This window comes from Thunnus maccoyii, chromosome 23 (assembly GCF_910596095.1).
Source record: "Thunnus maccoyii chromosome 23, fThuMac1.1, whole genome shotgun sequence".
In the NCBI taxonomy this organism is placed as follows: Eukaryota; Metazoa; Chordata; class Actinopteri; order Scombriformes; family Scombridae; genus Thunnus; species Thunnus maccoyii.
Genome location: NC_056555.1, coordinates 14,722,448 through 14,735,225, shown reverse-complemented (window position 1 = coordinate 14,735,225; position 12,778 = coordinate 14,722,448). Strand labels below are relative to the sequence as shown.

General features: G+C 39.2%; 1 long non-coding RNA gene across 1 annotated transcript; it reads left to right on the top strand.

The window, feature by feature from the left end:
• Nucleotides 1-7,971: 7,971 nt before the first annotated feature.
• Nucleotides 7,972-9,545, top strand: LOC121890479. The gene is made up of 2 exons (XR_006093809.1): nt 7,972-8,545; nt 8,843-9,545. It is a non-coding gene; the product is annotated as an uncharacterized LOC121890479 (long non-coding RNA).
• The last annotated feature ends 3,233 nt before the right edge of the window (nt 9,546-12,778 follow it).

The following is a 12,778-nucleotide window of genomic DNA, read 5'->3' as shown; positions in this document are numbered from 1 at the left end:
GCTCTTATATTACTCACATACCTCTGTATTCAAGGTGTGTATACTTAAACATAAACCCAACCCAATGAGGTTGTAGAGCAAACACCTCTCAAAACAAAAAGAGGATAAATCAGTCATGTTTTACAAGCTCTTCTCAGTTAGAGTGTGTGTGTGTGTGTGTGTGTGTGTGTGTGTGTGTGTGTGTGTGTGTGTGTGTGTGTGTGTGTGTGTTCTGTCTATGTTTGGTGGCACTGGGTCACCTTTAATGGTGGACCCCAGGAATGTGGTAACCAGTTTAATAGGGTTTAGCCAGCTGTCAGTCTTGACATGCTATAACTCAACAGACACACACGCTTTTCAGCTAGGACAACAGCGGGATCTGGCTGAGATGCAGATTTTGATGACGGTGTTGAGAAAGGACAGGGTACAACATTATATGTTTGCAATTACACAATTGTAATATAAAATACCTCACACACACAAAATTACAGTGGCAGCCACTGTCATCTCCATTAACTCCCAAACAAACCATTTTGGGGTTGATGTTACAAGGTGGCAAAATTGCAGCAAACCTATACTTGATGACTCATCTGATGTGCGTCTGTACACAGACCAAGAAAGCATGAATCCACTACATTTGCATATGAGCCTTTCAGCAGAAGTACATCGAACAAATTGTAAAAAGCTTGGTCATTCAGTTTTACCTCAAATGCACTTCCAACAAATAGAAATGTCACTTTTGAGACATTTTCATCTCCCACTTGCAGACATAGTAGGCTGATTGAACATCTTTGGAGCTATGAGAAACTCTGTCTAAATAATTCACAGATTACATGATATGGAAAAAAGTGAAACTATTTCAATCTCTACTAAGGATGGAGAAGGAAATACAGCAGCTCCACAGGATGCTACTTTTCAATGAGTCCTCTGCAGCCTTTGTGAATCAAATCTGGGGGGCTGACTTCTGCTTTCATCGACATGTATTGTGCCAGCAAAGTGGCATTTTTAACAGGCTGGAAAAGTTTACTTTCTTATCTGTCCAATTTCATATGATGGTTACTCACCATGAAAAGATGCATGGTTGTTCATTTAGACTACACAAGCATGTGCGACAGTGTAAATGAATGTTAGATGTCAATGTGAGAGTCCTACCTTCTTGCATCTATTCTGCACTAATACTTTAATACTTTTCCAATCAAGGCTTCTTAAGGATGCAGCAGCACTGCTACACCAATCGTGTAAAATGAGGGTCTTCTACAGAGAATCATGTGTGTGAGAGGATGGTATTCTGTTGTAGAGTCAAAGGTGCTACACTCTGCTTTGACCTCAGGGCTGTCTGTGCTAAGTGCTGCCCTGCCGCTGACCCTCTGCACATGTTAAGGAAGTTCAGGGGGGCACATCAATCAGGACCACTTTCACTAGACAGTCAAAGGTGATTGTGTCATATACCTCACTTCACATCAGTGTTGTCCCCTGGTACTGTAAAATGGGCCTCAATGTAAAGGGAAGCCTTTATTAGGCTACTACTATAATGTCACTACTGACTTCAGGTCAGACTTTGAGAGGAGCATAACTTAGAAGTACCTTACACTGTAAACCTACTACTATATTCACCACTTTACAGTCTTGATAGCTTCTCAAGCTCAGTTACATCATGGATGAATGAGCCAAACTATCTTTCAGTAGCAGGTGTGATTAGAAATAAAAGGTGTTGTGGACCTGTTGGGGGTATTCAGATGGGGAATATTAACCAGCCTTGTCTCAGCTAATTGCACTCCTTCTCCAAGTGGGCCTAAATCCCCCCCAGCCATGAGAGGTGCCAGCACGAAAGTGAGCTTTGATTAAATTCACGCTGTAGGCTAACCACAAAACAATCATGTGCATTGGGAGTCAAGAGAAAGAATAAAAGGAAGAAGAAGAAAGAAAAAAAGAGGCAGGGAAAACTAGCAAAAGCGCAGTAAATTAGCAAAGCCATCGGGAGTTCAGAAGGGAGGGTGTATGAGTTGGGTGGGTTATAATAGGTACATGTGTGGACTGGGAGTAAATACAGAGGGCAAAAGAATAAACCAAATGTGTACACACAGGTACGTGGTTGTCATTCATTACAGTAGGAATCCCATGGGCTGGCCAACTCTACTGACAGCGCAATAAAAATATCAATCACAGGAAATTACATCCCCCTGGTTATACAATAGCGTCTTTTAAAAATGATTTAAAATTCTTCTCTCCATCTTTTCTCCTCCAAAAATGCAGATGGCAAGTAGGTAAAAATAAATACTATGCAGACATCTTCTTTCTGACAGTTCCCTCTTCTTAAAAGCCATATCAATTCCATAACTACTGTGTTACTGCCAAGGCCATGATGATGTATGAAATGGAGGTACAAGTGAATATAATTACCTATTAATATTCAGTTTGGAGGAGCCTTGGTCATTCACCATTCATGCCTCGTGGCAGCTTTTCAAGGAGCTACTTCTTCTAATTTGATGAAATACAGATTTAATGCATTTCTGAAATCTTCATTTCTCCGCCTCCTTTTTTTTTTTTTTTTTTTTTTTTTTTTGCTCCACTGGTTCCATTACAAAGGTTATGAGAATCAAACATTACTTCAGCCGCTGGTTGTAAGGCACTCCGTTAATTGTGCGATTTCTCACATGGCACTTTAATTATGTAAAGCTGAGGCTTTCAGTTAAAATTCAGAATTGATTATTTCATATACAGTGTTCCGTATAATTGGTGAGTATATTACAGTAATATCATTAGATTGGGCTCAAAATGGATATGGTGGAGTGTTTTTTTCTTTTTCCTAAAATATATCAGCAACTCTGAGCTGAACTTTGACCACCTACACTTTGGAACATTTTACGATTAAACTTTCAGAATCGGGACATTTCACCTGCTGCTGCAGCATGAAATCAGCCTCGGAGGCTTGTTTTAATTTGCTCCCCTGCCCGCTTTTGTGTGCTGTTAATGTAACTATTTGATAGACTGACAGCATGAGATGGGTGTCAGACAAATTTGATGCTTGTATCAGTTTCTGTTCAATGCTGTCAGCGTTGGCACATTTGTTGGAGCTTCACACCAGGAAGATGGGCAGTATCTCTCTCTGGCCGGAGGCTAATGCAATTCTGACTCACATCCATAAACCATACAAGGTGGGCAGAGTGCCCACTGTTGCCAACTACAAAAGGTCTTCTCTGTGCCAAGCCTTTTAGCAGTGCAAACATACGTACACACACGAACACACTGAGCAGAGATGCACACAGCCAGAATAAGCCACAGTGTGCACAAGACCAAAACATACAAAAGCTCATACAGACAGACACATCCACACCCTCTCGCTCGCCTCTTGCAGACAATTTTTGTCATGATAAATTCATTTCATAAACCATGCGACTTCCCGTCTCCAACTGAGATACGAGCTGTCATGGCAACAGAAGAAAACAGTGGTTGCAGCATTAGGGCTGGTTTGTTGGGACAAGCTACACCAGAGCAGAGAATTGAGATGCAGCAGAAGTCTGGGCTGAAAGAATTAGTCATGAGTGTGTGTCCAATTAGCCTACCACTCTGAAGCCGACAGAGGATATCAAAATAATGAACAAAACCAGTTCTCTTCACTGTGCTTAAGAAGACACGGTGTCACAGTAAATCCAATATTCAACACAAAGAGAAAACTAAAGCTACACATGTAGAAATGTGAGTCAATAACCTTGCAAAAAACAACTACTCTGGTGTGGTTCTGGATTTTGGCCTAAAACTGAGTCCTACCAATAACATCAGTGTATGATTATGAACATTAGATTGTACAGATTGTCTGATATATGTGATTTAGCCATGGTATATAATGTCATGATTATATAGATTACACTGAAATGTAAGGAGGTAATTATGTTAATTATATAACAACATCAAATTATGAAGGCTGATTTAAAAAGCCATCCAGTCAATTAAAATGCTGTGACTGTAGATTATGTAGCTATGTGCAGTATACAGCAGATCTAAGAGATTATGTCTGTTGATAACAGAAGACAACCCTTTTGCATCTCAGGAGTAATGAGTGTGTGTCTGACCTGGAGAGATGGTTTACATGCATGTGGGATTTTTAGGAACTAGACAAGCCCTTGAAGGTCAAAAGGCAGCAGCTGTCCACATTTGACTTTTGAACCTTTCAGGTACCACAGAGATAGAGGGAGACAGGGAATGAGGAATTATGTCTGTCAAAGAAGGAGACAAGGCACTGAGCAACTTTTTGAATTTGTCAGGGATAGATATAATGTCTCTGCCTGGGTGACTGTGTGTTTGTCACAGAAAGAACGAAAAAAACAACTGATGGAAATGCTGTAACTTCAGTATCATAGCTCAGTGCAGAGGTGGAACCTTCAAGGATTGAGCTCCATGAAGTCATGCCCAGCTTCCAAACATCCCTCTCTGCATCATACTCCAACACACACAGGATTTAAGTGAACTTGTTGAAACAACGTCTAGAGAGAATTTTTTAAACTGTGCATATATGATGAAGCTTTGCTCAAGGGGAAAACAAGAACCCTCTGTAGCTGGGCTGTGTGTGTATGTGTGTGTGTGTGCACCTTCATTTATTTTATCTAGTGTTTAGTTATTTTGCATGATTTATTAGCCATGGTGCCTGCCTGCCTGCCTGCATGCTGCACTCCATCCTACAGACTCATACAGACTCCTCTCACTTGGCAGTCCAAATGTTTGGCTGCAAAGCACAAACAGCAGAGAGGTTAAGCTACTGACTTGTAAACCCAGGTGTTCCTGTAAAATGATACTGCTTAGTAAAGCATGAGAATTTTGACTAAACTCTGCTAATTAAACTTCTCGGAGAGTAGAAGGGAAAATTGACAGAATAAACAGCGCGTTAAGGTGAATGCTTAAAAATGAGTAACCTCTGTACAACCCATTTGGCAGAAAGTGACAGAAAACGTTTTCCCTGGGTGTTAAATACTCAGTATTTGAATAAAGCATTTATGTTTATGTTAGTAAATATAGATAAGCACAAACATGTAGAAAATGCTGCGGTATATTTAACCGGCTGGTTCACTAGCGTGTCACCCAGCTAATCCAAAAGGTTGATTCTTCATCCTGATCCCTTGTAAAAACACACAATATTTATTGAAAAACAAAGGGAGTTCATTTAATAAGGTTATTATGTTATAAAGGAGTTCACTGCAAGAATTATGACTGTGCTTTTTTTTCTGCACAGTTGAACATAATCCAGCTTTAGTGAGTAGAGCAGAACTGGATTTAACTGAGCTCAGCGAGCAGGACTGTGAAGGACACTACAGAGTTTATTCAGGTATGCAATATAGTGACATTAGTGCTGGTACAAAAGTACAATTTTACAAGGAAAATCACCAAGTGTATGACTTTGAGAATGTGTTTACTTTGAAGAACAACACCATTGTGCAGTATGAGTTTGTAGTTATATTAAAAAACAACAAAAATGATAGTTATTCTGATGTCAGCCTTAAAGGAGGGGGCTGGCAATAATCTGTTCTCTATTATTGTCAACAAATCTTCTTAAAAGACAAAAAAAACAACATTAGTCCGTCTGTCAATACTTTCTGTCTGTGGCAATCAGCCTCCAGCCTATTCGTTCCTACTTAAGACATAAATCTTTAAAAACTGGTCATTAATACTTTCAAAATTAACCAGGATATGAGCTCATACCTGAGGAATTTGGGTATACTGTATAAATACACTTATAAAAAAAAATACCTCCATCAGTCAGGCAGTGAACTCACTAGAATGTGTCTTGTGTTGTATAATATTTCATGTTGGCCACGGCTGAGAGATGACACACACACACCCACAAGCAGAGACAAGTCTGCTGTATGTCTGCTGAGAGCAGGTCACTGGAGCTCTGCGGCAGTACTCAATGGAATGGAAAATGGCCGGGGGGGCGGACTGCTGCTATGAAAGCTGCTGCTTCATGTGCATTATACATAAGTAAGTGTTTGCATAAAAATACAGGAAAGTACTTTTTTTTTGCATATAAACATGACAGCCAACAGAGATGTGGAGGGGTAAATGCGGTTCAAACAACGTAGAAAAAAGATCTTAGCATAATTCCTAGCATTATCCATGACCTGGTGTGTGTTTTCATTAACTGCAGGTAAGGTTGCCATTTACTGACCTTCACAATGTTCAGATTTGATGGAAACAAAAACAAAATTAAGGTAAACACAAACACATGCACATACGCCCTTCCTCATCCACCGACATGGTCTTTTTCTACATCAAACTCTTGTCACTGAGGTCCACAAACCATTTCTTGCCAGGAGTAAATGGATCACAAATGCATATGGTCGGGTGAAGGATTTCAAAGCGGGGACACCTGGGGGGTTTCACAACCGTCCCATAACCTTTGTCCTCATAATCTACCTCTGCCTCTCCTCCCTCTGCTGAAATCTTCTCTTTTGACTCTCTCTTCCATCATGTGCCCTTTGAAATGTCCCACTTTGGTCTAATTTAATATGCATGGCACAGTTGGGGGTACGAGGACAGTAATTTGTTGGATAGACTGAGGCATTCGGTGGATCACTCGATTTCATGGGAAGTAGACTGTGGGTGTACAAGGCAATGACTTTTGAGAAATGAGACGATGGGAAGAAGAAGCAGTAAAAGGAGAAGATACAGTGAGAGATACATATAGAGGCTGGCATTGGTGATTTTAGACTCTTTAGGGGTGCTCAAGCACACCTTCATTTTATCTCAGTACCCCTAAAAAAATTATTATTATTATTGTTATTATTATTAATTTTTAAAAAATCATTTTCAGCCCTCTAACATTAGATTTTACAGACTTGTCTGAGGGCTTAAATGCTTGTTAATTGAAAATCAGCATCGTTCAACATTTCCTGCCCACCCCTAGTTTCAAATTAAGCACACGAGATGTAGCTAGGTAGTGAATTTAGGATTTCATGGCACAGAAAAACACAAGTAAGTTGAAATGTTAGCAAATAAAAATTCCTGAATATTCTGACAGAGAATGTTGAGTCAGATTGGTTGTTATTTCTGTGCATTTATTTGGCAATGTATCAACATAATTTTAATGGAAGACTTAGAGGTGAAGAAGTTATCAGACACTGACGTTTCAGAGCCATGATGTTACCTGTAATGAACCAGAGCAAGCCATAATGTTAGATCATCCCCGAGCTAGCTTGCTTGAAAATTTGCTAATTTCAGATTTTAAACATGGCAGTGCGTGAATGTCATTTGTGTGGGTACTATTAAAGTTAGTTAAGATTGTTTGTGTAGGTCATAGAGTTAAAGCACAGTCGATTTTAGACTTAGAAAGTCTCAGATTATAGTTCCACGGTGTGAATAGTGTCAAAGAACGTTAGCTGACGTTGTACGTTAGCTAGCTAGTTTGCTTGCACACTTGCCCGCTAACGAGGTAACTGATGCACTTTATTATTTAAGTTAAAATAGTCACAGTGTTTTTTATTCTGATAAAGTTGGGCCTTATGGTATATTTACAGTAAGTTGTGAGCAGTGAATTGACACATTGGAACAGAAAATGTGACTCATTCTCTTACTGCAGCCATTGAACTTTTTCAAAGTTGTTTTTGGTCTCAGATTGTTATTTCTAACCAGTTTGCTTCTTGCTCAGGTGCGCAGATTGGAGGGACAGTCTGATTTGACAATAATTTCATTACATGAGGCTTCTTTCATTGCTTGAAGATATGGTGGACTGTCCCCATGGAGTTCAGAGACTGAAGCAATGTTTTGTACATTTTGCCTCATATCTGCTTTGCTATAACTTGATTTTTTAATTACTTTTCTAGTCATTACGACTGAGTCTTCGCCTGAGGTTTCATTAACTGACTGATGGTCCTCTCTAGAACAGGTGTATTATATTGAAATCTGTTAATTCTGAACCATTATTATTATTATATACTACAATAGACCACCCAACTAATTAGGTTGCTTCGAAATGTAACATTTTGTACCTGAATTGGGGTTTGCCAAAGTGAGTTTGTTGAATACTTTTGTGGTGTAAAACTCATGTTACTTACTAGTAATTTATTAAAAGTATTATTGTTAAAAAGTAAAATATCATATATAGAAATATATTAATGTATCAATTGTTATCCAGTGAAATTAGTGATTTAGCAGGGGGGGGTTTGCCAGGAACTGTATGCATGTCACATTCTCGTTAGGAGCTGAGCTCCACTAAAGGTCTGATCCTAGAATTGCCCCTGGAGGCTGGAGTGACACAGAAATGGAAAAGGCTTGCAGAAAACAGCTGAAAAGTAATGATTTCTGAATGACAGCATGAAATACAAAGATCCTAGAGAAAGGGAGCATTGAAGGGGGAGAATGAAAGAACGACCCAGAAAGCAAGGTTATTGCTAACACATGGAACAGTCTGGCCTTTCACGCCATTACTGTATGGTTCAGCACTTCTCGCAGGAGAGAAAAGCATGGGAGACAGATAAATGAAGTGATGGAGACAACATGTATAGGAGGTGAAGAAACAGACTGATGAGAATAACATCTGCAGAAAGAGAGAAACACATGGAGAAGGAGGAAAGAAAAGGTGAGACAGATGGAGAGAGGAGTGGGAAAGAGAAAGAGAATGACAGAAACGGTGGTTGGAGGGGAGGGAGATAAAAGGTATAAACCCTTATCACCCTTTGGAGAGCCATCGTCAAAGCAAAGGTCAAAAGTATAATCAAAGGTCAAAAGCCCTAAAAATCAAAGAAAAGATCAAATAAGTGTAGACATTCACACATCCACACTTTCTCTTGCTTTCTCACACACACATGCACAGGCTGTGAGATCCCACTCAACTGTAATAGAAACCCACAAACTCCTTTTTCCTTCCCTTGCTCAGCCCAGCTGTAGCCCTGCTCCCCCTGAGGCGACCATTCCCTGGCTCTGAGATGAGGTCAGCCCACCCTGGAGGGGGCAGTATTGTTCCAGTAAGGGGATTTGTCTGGGCATGTCTACCTACTGAGATCTCCCTCCAGCTGACCCACAGCCTGAGGGGACCAGCCAGATGAGGCATGAGAGGGAGGAAGATGGACATGTGTATGTGTGTTTGTGTGTGTTTTTCTTTCTCTGTTCATTTTAGTTTTCTTTCTGTTGACTTTTTGGACATTACTGCTGTGCTGGCTTGTCACCTCTAACGCCTAGTGTCTCTAACAATAGCTGAAAGTTTTAGGTACAAAATCCTGTTATGTAATTTTGCTCAACTGCAGTGCTTTAGTTTGTGTTCTTACATAAGAATCACTCTGATAACTTTGTTATACCGCAACTCTCAGAGAGCGTCTTTGATGTAGGAAAAGTAAATCACTGAGTACAATTATTATCACCAATGTTTTGTGAATCCAACTGCTGGTGTCAATGATATGACATGGTGTCAGAATTATAGAAGAATTAGATGAAAGGTTTATTAATGAATGAGTAGGTGAAGGAACAGAATTCTTATACCAATATAAGCTACACATACAGTACAAATTTCTTAATATAGTTTGTCAAAATATACTTTACATGAGTATCACCTATGTGGACAAATAAACTTTGGAATATCGATCTATTAATATAAATGAAAAGCGTATGTGTTAATATATGAGATGGATGGATGAAATGATGGAGAAAGGAGGGTTTCAATAGTAGAGAGGAAAGAAAGGGGTAATTATACTGCTTATCAGAATCAGCAGTATAAAGTATTATTGGTAAAGTCCTTACTGTTTCATGAATGTGAAAATGTTCTATTATTCTCCAGAAGCCAAGATGAAGATGACAACTGTTTCTGTGTGTCACTTGGCTTTTTAAAAATAAATAAATAAATAAATAAATAAAAGATGAAAATCATAAGAACAAAGTAAATGCATGCACTCGCGTGTGTTTCTGTGCACATAATTGTTTACAGTTTGCTGTCATTGAGTAGCGAGACATTCACAAGGCAACATTAAATCAGGAAAAGAAATAAAAGAAGGTGAGTAACATCTCAGAAATACAATTCACTGTACCTGTTTTAGGAGCTAGAAAGACTCATGATCACTACCAGCCATACCTGGTTGCACTATAACAGTGTAAAGGGTCATATTGTTTTAGATTTTCAATACCAGTGCCAATACAATATGGATTTTCATTAGATTACCAACAATACTCTTTTCAATACCTTACTTTGAGCAATAAACATGTTTTTCTACAAATCCCCCCTTTTTATTTAACAAAATCAACCAAAGCTCTCAATGTTAAAAGTCTAAACACAAGCAGCCTTAAAAGAACTTTGCCCAAACAAAACAGTCTAATTAATCACAACCTATCTGATCAAAGAAGAAGTAAACAAGATTACAAATCTGACCAGACGTTCGATGTCAGCTTTCAATATTTGTTACGGAAACATTTTCGACTGTAGCAAAATATATTTAGGTGCAATGCCCACACTGAAAGTCTCTAAAGCTTACTAATTAATACATTATATCTTGTTTGTTGAATCTGTAAAAAAACCCAAATATAAAAGCAAAACCTGGTCTTACAGGGCGTTATGTGAGGTACTCTCTACCTTCAGACGGAGCTAGGCTAGCTGTGTCCTCATGTTCTTTATGCTAAGCTGAGGCTGTAATTTCATATTTACCGTACAGTATCAATCTTCTCATGAAACTCTCAGCAAGAATAAGTATATTTCCCAAAATGTTGAATTATTCCTTTAAAGCTACTATAAGATGTGATGAGTATATTATTGGAAAAGTATCTCAAAGGTTAATGAAGATGCCATTTAAACAAATAATTATATATGAGTCATTTAAGACTGTTTACTGTACAGGAGGCACATAAAAACCACAATATATATTTTAGTTTGCTACTCAGCTAAATGATGAGTACATGAACGAGGGCCAAGTTCGCTCTGTGAGACATCCTGCCTCCTCTGTAAATCTGTATATTGTGAAAAGGTAAGTTCTTTAGTATGCGCTGTGTATTGATTATTGCAATTACACATGATTACGGTTATATTATCCGCACTGACTGTCTTTAATTACACTAGAGAGCAAGAGGAAGAGTGGAGGAGGAGCGAGAGAGAGACAGTGGAAGTGAGAGAGCGAGAGAGAGACACTATACAGATAGATAGATGAAGCGAGACACTGCACCAAACTAATTAAAACAGAAACTTTTTGTTTCAGCAAGTTGACAGGGAATGAATCTGGCAGGGAATTAATCTGTCCGCAGGGAACACAGTGAGGAGTTATACACAGACACACACACACACACACTCATAAGGAGGTGCAGTGCAGAGTGCCGTTGCCATAGTTACCGAGCATGGCGCCACCTCATGCTGCAGAGTTAATGCAGACGTGCGTGTGTGTTTGTGTGTGTGTGTTTGTGTGTCTTATTTAAGCTTTCATTATATCACCGCCCTGACCTATTCCAACATCCTGTCCACAAGCACACAGAGAGAAAAGTTGCAGAGATAAACCCAGAGTGTTCCTGCTGAAACAGCAAAGTCTTGGCCATTGGCTACATCCTCCAATCTGAAGCTCTTACCCTTGAGGTGAAGCATCATTTATGCTTATGTGGTGGGTGATGACATACTGAAAGGACATACGTATTGGCAAGTAAAGCTAAGCACATCAAGTCAAGGCCTAAAGCAGCGTTCCATTAGTTGTATATAGCCTGGTTAACTCTTGTATGACTATGTATGCTGTGACCATGGGTGTCTATGCAGTGAAATATGTGTTAAAAGCATGTATGCATGTGTTTGTGATGTTAGGGCAGCAGTGGAAGAAGTATTCGGATCATTTATTTATGTAAAAGAAGCAACACCACAATGTAGCAATACAGCGTATATAATATTTCACTCTGAAATGTAGCAGTAGAAGTATAAAGTAGCATCAAATGGAAATACTCAAGTAAAGTACAAGAATTTTTATGGTAGTCAAGTAAATTTACATGGTAACTTTCCGTCACCCTGTGAGATTGATTGAAGGAGTGAATTAGTGAGATGAAGGTATGTGAAAGCAGGGAGGAGAGTCCAGAACATAAAGGACTGTGCAACAGTAATTCATCCATGCAAACGTCTGGTAATCAAAACAGCAAGTTCAGCACAAATCCAAAACACATGGGACCTGTCTGCTCTCATAGCCTTTTACCTAAACATTCTCCCTCCTCTCTTTTGAAGAAACTGTCAAAACAGATTTACACAAACAGACGTATTGATGCAAGCTAATGTCAAGTGATATCGATTCTTCAAGCCACTTTTGCTTTTCTCATGTTGGGAATGAGGAAAGAAAGGCAGCCATAGACTGTTATGTGGGCCAAGAACCATCAGAGATGGAGAATATAATTTGATCTCTGTAGGGAGGATGTGTATGTTTGAGTAAATGAGTGTAGGTGTGTGCCTGCTTCTACCTCACACTGTGCACCCCATATGTGCGAAGGTTAGTTAACACGTTTACAGCAACGCCTGTAACATATTATTGTACTTTTACAGACTATTTTCCAAGTCCATTCACAGCCTCATAACCCTTCCACTCCCCTCCTGTCTTTTCACAAGACATTTTAAAAGGAAAACTAGCTGTATCTCGTAACAAATCATGGTCCCTGTAAAGCACGGGTATAATTGAAAGCTGTTTGAAATACTGTGGCAGCTCATAGGGCTCAATGGTGGTTGTGTCCACCTGGCTCGAAGGCCTACTGCCTGAAAAAAAAAAAGCACTGCAGGAATTGACAAGAAGTCAAAATAGGTAGAAAATGGAAGATAAGCTCTAAGTAAGTCTATATTTGACTTCCAAAAACAGCACTATATTTAAACAGTGAACATGAG